Source organism: Mirounga leonina, unplaced genomic scaffold (assembly GCF_011800145.1).
Source record: "Mirounga leonina isolate KUSES-001 unplaced genomic scaffold, KU_Mleo_1.0 Mir_197, whole genome shotgun sequence".
Classification (NCBI taxonomy): domain Eukaryota; kingdom Metazoa; phylum Chordata; class Mammalia; order Carnivora; family Phocidae; genus Mirounga; species Mirounga leonina.
The window spans coordinates 3078868-3092688 of record NW_023270494.1 but is presented as its reverse complement, the minus strand read 5'-3'; the positions used below and the strand labels follow the sequence as shown (position 1 = coordinate 3092688).

At 54.5% G+C, this 13821-nt stretch overlaps 1 long non-coding RNA gene across 1 annotated transcript in view; it reads right to left on the bottom strand.

Moving 5' to 3' along the window:
• Nucleotides 1-7941: 7941 nt before the first annotated feature.
• The window catches only part of LOC118024439, a 33815-nt gene continuing 27935 nt past the window's right edge, over nt 7942-13821 (bottom strand). The window contains exon 3 of the long non-coding RNA XR_004683103.1: nt 7942-8356. This is a non-coding gene — a long non-coding RNA (uncharacterized LOC118024439). The remainder of the gene's footprint in view (nt 8357-13821) is intronic.

Below are 13821 nucleotides of genomic sequence, written 5' to 3'. Positions count from 1 at the left end.
CCCTCTTATAAGAGGATTTGAGAGTGTCCTAAACATCGTCCAGCCCACAGAAGACACCCTTTGAGTTGACTCTCCTGCTTTTCCTTACTGAGAACCCACTACGTGCAGACAGATACCACACCAGGTGCTGGAGCTATAGAAACCAAGTGCTCTGCTCTGGAGTGAGTGCACCGTCTGGTGGGGAAAGCAAGCCAACACACCAAGACTGCAGCCTACTGTGCTGAGACCTATCATGGCCCAGGATAGTGGGAGCTCAGATCTGGGGTGAGCTTAGACAGGAGGGTGGGGTTGGGGAAGCTTTCCTAGAGGGACCCCTGAGCTCAGTCATTGGCCCTAACAATGCCAGGCTCAGTGTTGGTATGGCTTCCAGCATCCTTGCCCCTGGTCATCTGTGGGGCCTTTCAGCCCAGCCACCTGGCTTTAAGCCTCACCTCCAGAGAGTGTCAGGCCCTGGGAGCATGTCTAGACACCTGCCTCCATCAGTCAGCTAATCACACCTGGGCTCCAGAGAGACTGAGAACAGCAAAACAGAATTAAAAAAAAAAAAAAAACCTCCAGAAGAAGGGTTTGAACAACGTGTGTGTCTGGCTTATTTCTCAGGACAGGGGCGGTGTGCCCCCCACCTCTTATGCTGTGCCATGGGCTCGTGACTTCCACTTCGAGCCAATTACTAACTGACAAATTGAGAGAGGCCTCTGTCCACGGGGAGGGGGTGTCTTTGGGGGGTTAGGCCACTGAATAGCCAAACACTGTAACCCATTGGGTCTTCCTCTCAAGAGCTGAGTGTCAGGAGGGCGGGAAACCTGCTGGCTGGGTTGCACAGCATCACCCCAATGCCTGGAAGGGCACCTGGCAGGGATGAGTGCGGGTGTCCCTGCCCCCACGCCCACCCCCACCCCAAGGCCGATCCCAGTGCTGAGGTGACCACAGCGGCCAGTGGGGCTTAGCAGCCTGGGCCCTGAGAAGGCTGGGCAGAGCTGCTGCAAAAAGCCCCTGGGGCTGGGGTCCTGACTGCTTGGGGCGTCAGGACATCTCTACTCCACGGACTGGAGGAAGAAGGAGAGGAGGGGCTTGTACTCCTCCAGTGGTGCTCCCGGGAGCACCACAGTGGCACAGAACACGTCTGCTGTGATTGTTTCTGAGTCTGTGCCATCCTTGCCCTCCTCACCGCGGACCTCCAGTGCCTACACAGTGGGGTACAACATTCTTCAGTTCCCCTGGGGCCCCTTGCAGCCCTCCAGAGCCCCTGGTGCCTCCCAAGTGGTGGGTGGGGGAAGCCCGGGGGCCCGGGGCTCTGCTGCCCCCGCTTCTGGGGTGAAGGGAGGCTGCGTACTGGGAAGGGCTGTCAATCCAGTGTTAATATTCACTACTTAAAAAAAGCCAAGGAAAAAAATATCCCATTCGCCCTGAATCTGAGAAAGGCCTTGTTAGGGAGGCAGGAACTGAGCTGTAATTATTTCTGCGCTCCTGGGCACCACTATAAATATCAGGCAAGGAGGCACCTCAAAAGGTCTGGACGGTTCCAAGGCTTTGGAGATCTCCTGGCTCCTTCTTGCCCCCCTCCCCACACCACGTGTCACCTTTCCGAGGAAGCCGTCCTGGGTGCAGGGGCTGCCCCCTCTCCCCCTGCAGGGCAGGGCCTGGCTTTCCCACCCTCTCTGGGAGACCCAGGCCTGAGTAGCCTTGCAAACATCCTCAGTCTCTTTGGTGTGTCCCTCTGTGAAATGGGGACATGGAGTCTCTTTGGGAAAGTGTATGCCAAAAAGTATTCAAGATGGCCTGTGTTTTTAACAAAAGGTGGCAGTTCTGTGGTCAAATGATCTGATGTGCTGTTGCCTATGACACTCTCCCCATCCTTTGGAAATTCCCAAGGCCACACGTGGGTATATTCCCCCAGGAAACAAAAAGCTCCCAGTCCCTTCAGAGGAGGTTGGGTGGGGGGCTGAGTTACTCACGGGCCTGCCCCTCTCCTCATTCTGAGTGCCCAGGCTGGCGTCCTAGCCTTCACCTATGCGCGGAGGACAGCCTGGAGCTTGGCAAAGGCGTGCTAGGACAAGGGGTGAGCTCACAGTCTCCAGTTGCAGCTGGGCCATGATCTATGGAGACAGCATGCCCCATGCTTCTGGCAGAGCCAGAACTCCCTGCCCCAACTTCGGGGGGTTGGGCACAGGCTTGGGCATGAGCACTGGGGGCACCAAGGAGGCAGGAGTGGCAGAAGTGTGCATGGCATCTCCATGGCACGGTAGGCTAGGATGGGCATGGCTCAGGGTGGGTACGAGGGAGGCTGGGGTGACCCGAGAAACCTCCTTCAGGTGAACTAACCAGACACCCAACCACGCAACCAACTGAATTCTCTTCCAGGAGGATTCACACCCCAATTCCACAGCTACAGGAACAGGAGTGGAGTCAGGGGTAAGCCCCGAGGTGCTGGGGGCGCCTCCAACAGACCCCCTTGGGGAAATGTCAGGTTGAGGACAGGGAGGTCCTTGTCTCCCTATAAAATATGGGAGCCCCTTAGATTCCCAAAGGTGACAGCTTCCCTATTTTAGGAGTGGGAGGCCATTTCTGCTTCATCCTCGTGTGTCCAATTCACCCAGAAGGCAGAAGAGTTGGTGGGGGAGAGGGAGCCCCTCTGAGGAAGAGGATTGCTAGAGGCCAGGATGGGAGTGAGCTGCCCTGGCTGTTGAGGCCACACTGGACACGTCCAGCAGAGGGCCCACTCACACCGGCCACAGCCTCCCCTCTGCGGCCAGGCCTATGAGGAGGGGGCGCTGGGGGTGCTCCCCACCCGTGGGCTCCTCCCACCCCTGAGCCACAGGGCACTCGGCGGTGCAGAGGGGAAGCCAGGCCCGGTCCAGCTGCCGGGGCCAGCACCCACCTTCCAGCCCTGCGGCACCCCCTCCACACCCACCAGTGCTGTTCCCCCTGGTTCCAGCAGACTGCAGCAAAAGTAGAAATCCACGTGCAAAGGAAGTTTATTTATCTGTTTAATTAAGAGGCGCTTGCCAGCCACATTCGGGTCCATCACCTCACTTACAACCATGTCCCGGCAAAATTAAACATAATAAATACAGGGAGACTGAAAGCAAAGGGCACACTCGAGATATATGGGCAAAGCCAGAAGTTGCACAGGGTTGCAGTTATAAGCACATCTTTCTTTGGCAAGTTCCCCTCCCCTCGGGGCCTGGGAGCCAGAGGAAGGCTCTAAGAGAAGGGGCTGTGGGTGCGGTGCGACTCTGCTCTTTCCACTCAGCACTGATGCCAAGCTTTATTTATTTTAAATGAGCCCCCAGGACTTCTCCCTTCTCCTCTTCTGGAGAGGGGGAGAGAGCTCATCACAGAGTAACAAGAACATCTGAAACCAGCCAGTGCTGTGCTGCTCTAGCTTGGGGCTTGGTGGGTAAGAGGCCTCGGCAGCTGCAGCCCTGGAAAGCTCTTTGCAGGCTCCTGCTGCATCTGGACCATGAGCTCCTGGCAAGGAGACGGAACGGGCGAGAGAGCTCTGGAGAAACAGATCTGTGCTCTATGGTGTCAGCTACGGCCAAGCCACCATTCAGGGTACTGGCCCCAGAATGCCACAGAAGCCACAGGAGGAAGGGGAGTTAGACTTCGTATTTCTATCTCTGATGTGAAGCCTCAAGAACCTGAAATGTTTGCTTAAACATCACAGGAATGAGAGTGTCCACGGGGAAAAAAAGATGGTGATTTATTATCGTTATTGATTGCCAACCGTAACAATACCTTTTATTTGCTCAGTGCTTTCCCGACTTTCCCAACACACCTTAACGTGTCTCATTTTCCTGGATCCTCACAAGGTGGCGAGGGAAGGTAGGATGAGGCCCACATGGTACGTGATGGCACTTCTAGGATCACAGAGGTGGCCCAAGGTCACACAACTAGTCAGAGGCAAGGTTTAGGCTGGAAATCAAGCCTTCTGGCTTGAGGATTCTCATGAGCCTCTTGCCTCCTTCCTACAACTGTGCTTGGCTCGTGCCATTCTGTGAGCATCCCCATCATTAGCCCTTGGCTCTCTCTCCTAACAGGATCAACCCCAAACCAATCTGTTAATGTAATCGCCATTTGCAATAGCTTGGGCATTTACTAATCACACTGCTGCTCGGTCTGCACAGCAATTATCTCAAATTTCCTCTTTCTCATTAGGCAGGAGGTCGTGAGAACTCAGTAGGGTTGCTGAACCCTATGATCAAGCCAAGGAGAGAAGTTGCTGTTGGACAGAGGAAGGCCTTCCACGGGGTTCCTAGCTGCTCTGCCACGAGACGCTTGATTTCCTACATATCCTCATCCCACACTCTGAGCCTGGCCCACCACCGGGAGCCTTCCCGTCCGACCTAAATCTGTACGTGTCCACTTGGTACCCTGTGCCAACACCTCGAGTGGCCACAGAAAAGAAAGAGTCCCGAGAGGCGCAAGAAGGCTGTATATTTGTGTGAAGATGAAGATTCTAGCTCTGATTGCCCACCATGGAATACCCTTGGATGGCTGGGTCCCCAGGGCAGAAATGACTGAAGCGAGCCAGGGCAGGGCTCACGTTACGTTTATCACTGGCAGAGGTTGCGGGGCTGAGGAAAGCCTACATAACTCACCGCTCCCTGCAGCCCACCCAGGCTCTGCACTAAAATTGCCCTCGGCCTCTCCCACCCCTTTGCTGCCCTTCAGCACCAGGGACAGCGCCAGCTCCTTGCTCTCAGGTCTCCCTCCTTTCCTGGAAGGGAAAAGAGAGGGCTTCCAGGCGCGGGCAGTGGAGCTGGAAGGGAATTCGGGATCATACTGTCCAGTCCCCTGCCTTCTAGCTTTCAGGGACAGGCGCTGTCTTTTTATTTTAATTCTTTTTCTTGAAGCACTGAACCGAGGGAGACCCTGACATCTCTCTGGGGAGCCCATTCAGATTTTTATCACCCTGACTGTCAAGAGATTCTGCCTTGTGTCTCAAACAAACCTTTCCACTTTAATTTTTTTCAAAGGGGAAAAGCCTTGAAGGAGGGCCAAGGGGGAGCTCGGACCAGCAGCCGAAGCCACTGTCCCGTCCTCTTAACTCCCGGGAGGGGCGGCAGGTCACCCAGCAGAGCCTGTAGAACAAGGCTGTGTGCTTTGGGGGCCCAATGGCAGCACTGCGTGCTTCAGGTGTGGGAAAGGGAGGACTATGCCCATGACGTGGGCGGCCGTTTGGGGATCTCCCATGGCTGTGACCGGCATGAATTTGTGTCAAGTTCAGTTAGGATTGAACTGAGGAAACGTGGCATGCAGGGCTCCTAAGCAGACAGCCATGGGAAGGGGGTCAAGGTTTGTTCTTACATCCACCATGGAGGGGGCTGAGCTGCCCAGGGGGGAGGCAGCGAGAACCCATCCTTGGATTTCCTGCCTCTTTCTAAAGCCAGCAATTGAAATAGTTGGCCTCTTCACTTTGCCATCAGTTAAAATAAATCTTACTTAGCAGAGAAACCATTGCTCCTTCCCTCAGCATTGGGTGAGGAAAGGCCACAAAAGGACAGATGCAGGGCAGCCCTGTAGAGAGGGAGTCACCTGGGCCCAAGGACAGTGAAAGTCAGGCCTTCCAAACTCTGAGCGAGTCTGAAAGACTGAATCGAGCATCTGCCTCTAGCCACAGCCCTAGCACTCAGCTAGTGAAGAAAAAAACAGCCTCAAGCCTCAGGAAGCAGAATGTGAGGGGGCTGGCATTCCACTCTTCCTCTGCCCCTTTGTGCCCCTTAGAGCCAAAGCATCAGCTCATTAAAAGCTCATTAGGAGCCCAAGGCAGCAAAGGCCCAGAGAGGCAGCGCTGTCCTGGCAAAGCGCACGGCCCAGGGGAGGCGGGTGCACTGTGTCAGGCAGCCAGTGCCAAGCTGCAGACAGGACCTGAGTGATGAGGTGGTGGGAGGTGGGGCGGGGGGTGGCAGCTGGGAGGTTTCTCACACGGAAGCCTCATGGGAGCTGAGCTTGTCCCAGGACTCACAGGGGTGAGGACAGGCCTGTCTGTCAGGAAGTGAAGGAACGGATATTTACATGCAGACCCTCTTCCCCACAGCTCCAGCATGAGGGGGGCCCAATATGGGGTCCTTTCTCAGGCTTTGAGAGGAGGGAGCCAGGGCAGGGAGGAGGGAAGGGTAGGCAGGACCCTGGCTAGTGTCAGTGGCGCCTGGCAGCTCCGAGAAGTTGTAAGAATTGTTGCCCACTGTGAGTACAATGCAGCAGAGAAAGGGGCAGTGGATGCTGCTTGTCTCATCAGACTCTCTAAAGGGTGCCAAGAGCAGGGGAAGCGGAACATCTCTGGGGGAGGTGTGGGGGCCTTGGGCGGGAGCTTATTCTGGGGAGCCCACCCCTAGTGGCCCTCCATCCTTCTGCTCCCTGCCACACCTGGCGGGGGGGGGGAAGCCCTCCTCGTTCCTGATCTACTCTGGCAGTGGGGTCCAGCACTGTTTGGCATCAACACAACCCTCCAGTGCCAAGACACAAGGTTTCTGAGAATTCACTGGCAAGGAGGTTTGGGGAAGGCTGGCAGCCGGTTGAGGGCCTGTGTGCTGTCTTAGCAGCTCCAGGCTTTCCTCCCACTGAGAGTTGCTGCATTAGGACAGGGGGGGCCGTCTGTGCCTTTTCTTACTTCCCTAGGATGCTGTGACTTTTGATTCCTGCTTGATTAATATACAGCCAACAGAGACTGTATTTAAGGCAGCTTTAATTCTCTCAGGTCACCAAACTCGGGGGCAGCAAAGCTGCAAGGAGCCAGCCCTGCAATAGATCAAACGCTGGGACCTTCAAATCGCTCTGTGGCCCAATTTCTCACCGCTGCTGCTGCCTGATAACCCTCCCAGCCTGGAGCCAATATCCCCCTTTTCTAGGAGCGGGGACAGGGACCAGACTTGGCAGGCGGGAAGGAGAGCTGGAAGGACTTGGCACTTGGATCTGCAGCACCAGGGACAGCTCCAGCCAGACCAGGGTGTCCAGCACTGCCTACTTGCCTTCCTGATCCAAGGCACCAATGGGTGTAAATGACCTCACTGTTTTGCTGGACGTGGCCGATGGCTAGCCCTGCTGACGGCACCTTTCATGAAAACATCCTCCCTGGCAGATGAAACCCCTTTGAGACCCTGCACATTCTCACAGGTGCAGTCTGTCTGTAGGCTTTCTCATTCTTTGACCACCTGAGACCCCCACCCCCACCCCCACCCCAAAGAGAAGCCGGTTGCTCTTAGGTAGGACTACCTGGCCAGTCTCCCTGCTAGTCTCTGGTGCCCATGGCTTCTGCAGGGCCCCCACAATTTCCTTTCTGGCTCAACCTCATCCCCTTTACAACTTGCCTCATTAGCATCTCCTGAAAGGCAGGCTAATTTCTCTGCTTAAGCACCTGGGTCTTCACTTGCTTGGTGTGGGGGGGGGGCGGTGGAGGAGGTGGGGGGGGGATGCCTGTGTGACTGCCATTTCCTCTGTTCCTCCAAAGCATCTTTTATAGACCTGGTCCGTGTTGCAATTCGGGGAGGCACCGTGGAGCAGTACAATGCGGGAAGATTATACTCGGAAGCCGGGCTTGTAAATTACCTCCCAGTGGGGGCAGGGAATGCGCCTGTGAGCGGAGAACCCCGTGTGCAAAGCCATTCTCATTTAAGAGCAGGATCTTCCCAGATCAGACTCTGATCAATCCTTGCTGCCACCAACATGCCGTACATTAGGAAGAAACGTTTGCGTGGAAGTTGAAAGAAGCCCCAGACTCGCCTTCTCACGCTCACCACCACTGCTGTTCCATTAGGGTTTCCTCTAGACCTAGCCCCTGCTGGATTTATTCCCCCCACTCTGCCTCTATCCACTTAAAAATATCGTCTATAGGTTTTCAAATTATTGTCACACTTTCTAAGAGAAGGATGCGGTGGTTAAAAATTAACAGCAAATTTATAGGAATTCTATATGGCAATTACAGAATTATAATGAAGTGGCTGCCACTTGGCCGAGTGTGGGTAATTGGAAATCCACGCCGGGAGACTAGAATCTTTACTGTACTGGAATTGTATTTTTGAGAGTAAATGCCGTGGAGAGGGTCAGTGGAGGCTTGAGCTGGCCAGGTTCTTCTCTGGAGGACGGAGTAGCTGGTTCACCGCCTCTCTGGAGGCAATTTAGGAGAACCACTTAAACTGGCACACGTGAAGGTGGCCAGACACCAATGGGGTAAGTGGGTGATCGGGGCTGGGGTGGGCATCCCTGATGCCTCCCAGCCTGGTCTGGAGAAGGTGGGAGAGACTATGAAGGAGAAACTGTCATCATCAGCAGAGCAAAAGTGATCATTGAGATGGAGACAGAAGGTAGCACTGGAAAAAATCTGGTGTTCTTTCCATCTGGTGGATCAATTCTCCTTGCAAAAAAAAAAATGGTAAGAGAAAAATCAGATAGATCACTTTCTCAAGACACCAACTTTGTCCATATTCCACATGGCTCAGCCTTCATTCCTACACCTCCTGTGGCAGAAAGGGATGTGAGCTACTTTCTCCTCTTCGCTTCTCTTTAGGATCCCAGGCACCAGATGGCCCAAGGGGGCTTCTAATAAGGAAACTCTAGTCCTGAGTAAGGGACTTCTGCCAGGATTTGGGTGCAGATCACCTCCGGGTTCTTCAAGAGTTTTCTCTGGACCTGGCGTTGTCGAACACAGTCACCTTGAGCTCCCGCGAGCGCAAAACACAAGTGGGATTTCAAAGACTTGGAACAACGAAAAAGAATGAAAAATAATTTGTGTATCTGACTACTCATTGAAACAGCAGTATTTTGGCTATGGCAGGTTAAATATACTGTTAAAATGAATCTCACTGGTTTCTTTTCACTTTCTGAACGTGGCTACTGGCAGGGGGCACAGGGATACCTGTGGTTTGCGCTGTATTTGCAGCTCGCAGCACTGGTCTGGAGCTCGGGGGCACGGGGTCTTCACACTCAGCCTGGCTCCATCCTCTCCTTATTGTCACGCTGCCTGTGACAATGGCTGCCCATGGCAGGATGCAGAAGGAACAGCGAGCTGGGCTTCCTCCTGGGGTGGGGCCCAGAAGACCCAAGTCTGTGTTGGCAGGAAGCACACACTGATTCCCCCGCCCCAAACGCAGCTGTCCAGCCATGGGGTCTGCTCCATTTAGACCCTCTGTTTGCTCTGTCCTGATGTCTGGGACCAGGGTCATTGTTATGTCCCACCACGGCGGCCCCACCAGCCCAGAAGCCAACGGTAGCTTTCCTTCTTGGTCTCCTTCCTGCCCAGGATGGGACAAGGAAATGAACAGGCTATGCACTGCTCAGCTTTGGGGCTTAGCTCATGGCTGGCACTTCTGCCTCCCGACCTGCAATGGGAGAAAGCATCCCAGCAGCGAGCTCCCACGCGGCTCACCTTGTTTGCATTCGGCTCCTGGGAGAGCACATTGATTTTCCTCTCCAGCGTAGAATGAGAGGACTTGGAAATTCCATTCCAGTGATACAGGGCATGGCAATAATTATCGTCATCATCCCAGTGTTTTGGACAGATCGGTTCCCAGGCACCCAGAATACCCTCAGCCTCATTCTACACCCCAGGCCCCCAGAGGGCAGGGAGGAGGAGGTAGGAGGGTGCATCTCATTCTCTCCATTTCATCAGATGGAGAAGAAACAGAGCCCTTCTCTTGAGACAGAGAGTAGACAATGTCCCAGGGTGGAAAGTGGGACCCTAGAGCCGTGGGGTCTGGGTCATTGCCCTCTTCTCCTGGAGGCACAGAAGCAGAGCTGAGCTTGTAGGAAAACTGCAATCCCCTATCTCCTGCCTTCCATCACACACGCAGCTTCAGCCCTTCTGGAACCCTCCACCAGCAGGAGGTGGTGCACCCTCAGGCTTGGGACCCACCCCGACCTGGAGGCAAGCCCACTTCTGTTCTGACCAGCCATGTGACTCAGAGCAAGCAGCTCAACATCTTGAGCTTTACCTTCTGCATCTATAAAAATGGGACAGCGATATCTCCCTCAAAGGTTGTGGGGCTTCAAAGACATCCTGTATACAGAGGAGCTGGCACACAGTAGATGCTCAATAAATCATGCTAATTAATGCAACAAATATTTACTGAGTGCCTCCAAAAGCCGGGCTTTGTTCTAGGCCCCTTCTCTCTGCAGTGGCCAGAGGAGTTTCCTTTCTCTCTACCTAGATGGACCGAATTTGCTCTGATCATCTCCCAGGCCTTGGTATGGAAAGTACAGTTAACTCTAAATTATCTATGCAAATGGAGTGGAACGTTCCACTGATAATTCAGAAAGAGCAGAGAGTCCACAGATATTCTTATTTGAATTTGAAATGCATTATGCTTATTTTTGCATCGGATTTACCTTCCTAATTACTGTTTGTTCTGGCTTATGCTCAAACTTGTTTGCATTCTCAGAACTCACCCTGGTTGGTGGTGAGGGGCGTGCCCTAGGAAGAAGTGGGCGGGGCCGCAGACCACCCCCTGGGGAGGACCGACATGTGCTGAGAACGAAGCGGTGGATGCCAAGGCTCCCTCCTGATGTCTGCTCAGCCCAGGAGGAGGATGGAAGACACCTTAATTTCTGCTTCCAGGCTTCTGCCTACGCGGGTGGTGGGCACAGGCGGGCAATGGGGGCCACACTGGATCCCATGAGCTGTGTTTTCTCTCCCGCAGAGGCAGAAGCAGAGATGAGGTGTGCACCTGCGTGCAGCCCTCCCTGGAGGGGTGTCCACATTTTGTTCTCTGTCTCTCCCTGGGCTTATCTCTCTGTGTCTCTCCCTCTGTCTTTCTGTCTTTGTGTGTGTCTCTCCTTCATTCCCCACGCCTTCCTCCACCGGTGCTATTTCAAGCTCTCTTCTCCCCAGGGCAACCCAGGAACAGATATCTCTTTCAATAGACATATCTTCCATGCGCCGGGGCAGAGAGACCTGTCTTCCCTCTAGAACTGTGAGTTTTGGTGGCCAAGGTGGTTGTATCTAACTGGATACCCCTCTTTATGGCCACTCCATGTCCCTTTGCAAAGCAGGGAGGGAAGGAGAAGACACAATGAATCTATCTTTCTGTCCCCTCTCTTCCCCATCCTTGCCCCCCAACACAGAGATCTCCAGGTATGGGGAGGGGTGACGTGTCTTGACCCTACACAAGGCAACCAAGACAGCATGTACCCGTGACTCTGGTATGTGCTTTCGATTTTCCCAGCATGCTGACTTCTCCACCTGGGGGCCTTGCTCTGTGTCAGGAGAGTGTGGGGTGAGCTGTCCGGCAATGGCACACTTGGTCCTTCTCTGCGCTGGACCAGACCAGAAGGGAAGTTCCCTAAGTGGCTGCTGCCTCCTGGGAGCTTCTGCCCCATCCACGCCCTGCCTCCTCTCCACCCACACAGCCGTACTGGGGGGAGGTTGACTCGGATGTCCTCCCGGCTCTCAGGGGCTCCAGCACCAAGGCCACAGTGACATCTGTGTCCTGCACTCCAGCCCATGAAGCTCATTCACATATGTCCCCTCAACGCGCCCCAAGCAACCCTGTGAGATGGACAGTTACAGCAGGGGAAACTGAGGCTCAGAGAAGCTAAGGCACCCCCCTCCCACTTGCAGCCTATTGTCCGGCCTTCTGGCCACTCTGGTGTGATTTTCAGGGAAGCCAGCAGCCCCATCCATGCCTCTGAGCTATCTGAAGCCTCATTCTCTACACTGTCCAGGGCTGAGATACAAATCCACTCGCACAAAGATGCTGAGCACACGAAGCTGAGAATCATCTGGAGCCCAGCTGGGAGACTGTGAAGGAGAGCTAGTGCCCAGGGAGAGGAGGAGCGGATCTGGAAGATCCTGGGCCCCGTGGAGTGAGACCCCACAGAGAGGGTGCGACTGCGGTAACAGGGCGGGAAGATGTGCTATAAGGTCTGAGCGGCTCAGTCTGTCTTCTCCGAAGGGAGAGGCAGGGTGGCCAGTGGCTGTCAGAGAAGGAAGCTATTGATCACTGCTGCAGTCGAGCACCAGCCACTCGGGGGGGGGGGCACCCCCTCTCCCGCAAGCTGGTATGAAGCAGGCCAGGCCCCTCAGAGGGATTCACACCTGCTGTCTCACTGGGACGGGTCCCTCCTATAGCTCTCCCTTATTCTGCCCTCCCCCCAGCAAGGGTGGGCATCAGAATCAGGGCAGGAGTGCGCCTGGTGGCCCCACCATGCTGAGCTACAGACCTTTCCTCTCCGGAGAGGGAAACTAGCCCAGGTGAGAGTCAAGGGAGAGGTGAAGGCCAGGCATCTGGAGTGTCTGAACCCAACAGCGGACTTTGAGGCGCCAGTGATCTCTGGGTGAGAACAAGTGACTCAGAACAGCCTGGTTGAGTCCCAGCTATGAAAGTAAGTAGACGCTCCTAAGCAAGTCTCCAAAGCCTCAATTAAAATGAAGTCAAAGAGAAGCTCTAGTTCTTCCATTGCACCAGCACATTTCAAGGGGTCAGCAGTCACATGTGGCTAGTGGCTACTGGACCGAATGCAGATATCAAACATTTCCACGGTTCTAGAAAGGTCTACCAGATAATCCTGTTCTAAAGCTTTCCAAGTCTGTTTCCTTATCTGTAAAATGGGGAGAAAAGTACCCTAACTATTGCCCAAGGCTCGGTGAGGTGGCAAATGGCTAAAGCATATGTGTCCTAAACAGAGCAGCCTCACGGTTTGGGCTCAACCTGTCAGTGTGTTCGAAATGGACAGGAGCACCGGCGGGCCCCTGGAGAGTGCCAAGCCCACAGGACACGTGCTCTTGGCCCTGGCCAACCCCAGTGGGTCAAAAGATCAGGTTCCAGGGGGAAACCCAAAGTTCCCTTATCAATCAGCAGGTATGGTGGTCGGCCACATCACTAATGCTGCCCCCTAATCCGGGAGTGAATATAAGAAGAAGAAGCCGCAAGCTCCACAGATGGAGACACAACAGGATGTGGGGCATAAGCATTAGGGGCAGCCTCAGCAGAAAGCCAAGAGGGGCAGAGGGGCCCCAGGAGGCTGGCAGTGAGTGAGCAGAGCCCTATGACTCTACACCATCTAGCTCTTGCTGTACTGGAGAAGGGGCAGTGAGCTGGACCAGGAGGTTTCACGGGGCGTGTCCACAGGGAGTCGCTGAAGCCAAGAAAGATTTGCTGGGTTGGCAAAAACCCATACATCAACTCAACAATAAAAAAAACAAAAGGGAACTTTGCACAGAGAGCACATTTTTGTGAGGGAAAGGAGACAAAACCCAAGAAACTGACCTCGAGAGTGGGTCTGAGCCCCCGAGCCGCTGCCTTATGCAGAGACAAGGTGCAGAGGCCATGTGGGGGATGCCAAAGCAAAAGAAACCCACGTAGCCTTGGGCATCTCTGGAAGTGGGCAGCTGGGCCAGCCATGTCCCGGGTCCCTCAGGATGAGCCCATCCCAGCCTCCAGCTCTCCACCGCCTTCAGCTCCTTCTCCATCCATTCCCACACCTCTGTTCTTCCTAAGACCCCACTTCTCTCTCCCATCCTCTCCTAGTTTCTTGTAAACATCACCTCGCTTCCCACAAAAGAAAAACAAAAAGGGCCACGTAAAACCATCTTGACCCAATTCAGCTGTAAGTGGGGCAACAGAGGTGCCCCTAAACAGTGTTGCCCGAACAAGGAGCCCTTCCTTCCACCAAGGGGTACTGTCTCCTGTTTGCCAAGTTGGAATAGATCTGCCCTTTTTGGCTCCAAAGTCAAGGGGCCGAGAGAGGGAATTCTGGATACTTTCAAGGGGGATGTGGGGAGGTGTATGGAGTGGGAGAGGTGGGGGAACCGGGGGATATCTTGCTCCCTGCAGCACTGGGGATGGCTACAGGAAACAGAGCTTCCCGCCCTGAGCAGAGGTG